We start from the raw sequence: 3,179 nt of genomic DNA, 5'->3' as shown, positions 1-3,179 counted from the left end.
AAGACAAAAGAAAAGTGATGTTTATTAATTCTTTCATTTTTCTTACGATCATGTGAAATAATTGCCAGATACCCCGTGCAGTGCTAACCCAGCGACCATACTTGACGGTTTTATTGTGGTACGATCCATTTTGGGGATGCCAGAGCCCAGGAAACTTCTCATATTCATCAAGTTAGGTTATCATTTCTCTCTGTCCCCACTCCGTGATCAAGATAAAACACATCGGATAACCAGAACAACGCCAACACCCCTCCTGACTGACCACCAACGACCTACTGAAACCTTTTGACCACCAAAGTTGATGACCCAAATTTTATATGGCGCTAGATTCTCTCCCGAAAAGCGCTAAAAAAGCGTTAAACTTGCTAAAATGACAGCGAAAAAATGCTCTTCGAATTATTTCTGCTCTTTGACGTGCCAAATGATTAATGACAGGTACGACTGACTGCTTTAACACTAAAATACTCACCATTATTCCAGATCTGCTAATTACCAATTCGCAGTCTCTTCGTCCTCGGTGACCTGGGGTTGTGGTGGTCTATGTGAGGGTCCAGGTTGTGGTTGTGATAACTCGTATCTTTTCAATAATCCAGTGTTTTTCAGTACTTCCTCAGGCAGTTCATAATCATAACAACAGTTTCCATTTCATCTTAGTCCATACTTGATAGTTAGTATTGCATTTAAGCTTTTGATAATCAATATCGAAGCTTTCACTTCACGATGTTCATATAACTAAAGCTTTCCTCCAGTTGCATCCTTGTACGAGGCTGTTTCAGTCCAGAGTGCCAGGGTCACAGTGTTCTGCTTCCACAATACATGATGAAGCTTCCTCAACTGGAACTCAATGCGTGTAAGAATTTCTTCGTTATCAGTAAGATCTTTGCTAATTCCAGTATTCCAGGCTTTATGGGTTGCAGACATTCACTTGTACTCAGTGATGACACTGACTGTAACACTTGGACATTATCTGGCAAACGTTGACGAAGCTGTTTCACCAACTCCACTACAATCTGTATGTATCTTCCTCGGATATCCTTTTCATCAGGAAGCTTACATTGTGCCATCTCCTTTTCAAACTCGTTCCTCAAGGACGCACGCGGGTCTAAGTAGTTCTCTATTGAATCTCCTTCATTTAATTTCTGCCTGGGATGAGAACCTTAGAACTTATGGAACCAATAAGTTGAATAAGGTCACTTAGCAGTTTGCTTGGATCCAGTGCCTCAGATTTAAATTTCTCATTTACGCACTGGACTTCTCCAAGAATATACTTCAGGAATATCAGGAAGGCATAGTTTTTCTTGTCACAAAACATCTGATAGAGATTCTGATATGTGTAACACCTTTCATCATTTCTTGCTATTTCAATGTGAGTCATAAGTTCAACCCACTGCTGCAGTATTATGACAACTGCTGATTCAGTTGACAGCCATCGAGTCTGGCTTAGCTGTATAGATTTCATTGGAGGTTGACCATCACTGGCAGGGTAGGAGAATCAATTATAGGTTTCTCTGATGATAAAATCCAGGTTCCTAGGGAGATACTCTGCTGCAGCACGAGACAACTAGCTGTAGAGAATGACACACACACACTTGATCAAGATCACATGAGGAACTTCTAACTTGAGTGTATCATACACTCCACTGTTAACACCTGTCATCACAGAAGCATTGTCGGGGCTAATTGCAATAAGGTTTTGTAACTCCAACCCATTATTTTTAAAAGACTTCTTGATGGGATCACATATCCCATTAGCATTACAGTCAGTCAGCTCAACAAGGTCCAAGAAAGTCATTACAATCTTATTCTTACTTTCAGAATAGAACTGGACAACAATACCCAATAATTTCGTTACAGTAATGTCATTACTCTCATCAGTTAAGAAGCTAAACTTCTGACTGCCCATATCACTTTTCAAGTTGCTGTTAAAATGCGGGGCAAACACATTGCTCACAACTGCACTACACTTCCACCTTTTTAACCTGAAATTCTTGCATTCTTTACTGTTTGCAAATCCTGCTTTGCAAAGGTTACTGAGATGATGAACAACACGTAATGTACAATGTTCAGCAGTGAACAGTGACACATTTCCTTCAGCCTCCCGTGCATCATCACTGACTGTTTCAAACAGAATTGTTGTTTGTCTTTCAGTACTTAATAACTCTTCAGATGTCTTGTGTTTACCAGATTGGTAGATCTAGACGGGCGGTGGGTGGTATGTTCAGAGGCTGTTTCATGTTACATCATAGAAAACTGTTACCGCCCAACGTGGGGCTCGAACCCACAACCCCGAGATTAAGAGTCTCGTGCTCTACCGACTGAGCTAGCCGGGCTTATATAAAACCTTGTTCGAGTGTATATGTGTGTCTAAGCGAGGTTAATAACCACCATCATTAACCGCCTAACAACGCTGTATTATCAGCGATAACGTTCAATAACTGACCTGAGGTCACATGATAGATACATAAGGGGATCCGACCATGACCTTATCAACGTCCTGAGACCCCGGCTGATGTGTCAGGTTAGATAAGAGGCATAACATCCTCTCTGTCTGATGTTGTGAGAGTAAGACACTAATGGTTAGGAGGCAGCAAGTGTGTCTGGAGACACTCTCCTCTCTGTCTGATGTTGTGAGAGTAAGACACTAATGGTTAGGAGGCAGCAAGTGTGTCTGGAGACACTCTTCTCTCTGTCTGATGTTGTGAGAGTAAGACACTAATGGTTAGGAGGCAGCAAGTGTGTCTGGAGACACTCTCCTCTCTGTCTGATGTTGTGAGAGTAAGACACTAATGGTTAGGAGGCAGCAAGTGTGTCTGGAGACACTCTCCTCTCTGTCTGATGTTGTGAGAGTAAGACACTAATGGTTAGGAGGCAGCAAAGTGTGTCTGGAGACACTCTCCTCTCTGTCTGATGTTGTGAGAGTAAGACACTAATGGTTAGGAGGCAGCAAAGTGTGTCTGGAGACACTCTCCTCTCTGTCTGATGTTGTGAGAGTAAGATACTAATGGTTAGGAGGCAGCAAGTGTGTCTGGAGACACTCTCCTCTCTGTCTGATGTTGTGAGAGTAAGATACTAATGGTTAGGAGGCAGCAAGTGTGTCTGGAGACACTCTCCTCTCTGTCTGATGTTGTGAGAGTAAGACACTAATGGTTAGGAGGCAGCAAGTGTGTCTGGAGACACTC

The 3,179-nt window shown here is 42.3% G+C and overlaps 1 non-coding gene across 1 annotated transcript; it reads right to left on the bottom strand.

Annotated features, from left to right (window-relative positions):
* Window positions 1-2,257: 2,257 nt before the first annotated feature.
* Window positions 2,258-2,330, bottom strand: TRNAK-CUU (transfer RNA lysine (anticodon CUU)). Its single transcript has one exon. It is a non-coding gene; the product is annotated as a tRNA-Lys (tRNA).
* Between the last annotated feature and the right edge of the window lie 849 nt (window positions 2,331-3,179).

Source organism: Panulirus ornatus, unplaced genomic scaffold, assembly GCF_036320965.1.
Source record: "Panulirus ornatus isolate Po-2019 unplaced genomic scaffold, ASM3632096v1 CTG_3467_pilon, whole genome shotgun sequence".
NCBI classification, from domain to species: Eukaryota; Metazoa; Arthropoda; class Malacostraca; order Decapoda; family Palinuridae; genus Panulirus; species Panulirus ornatus.
The sequence above is the reverse complement of the archived record's forward strand: the minus strand, read 5'-3'. Positions and strand labels throughout refer to the sequence as shown.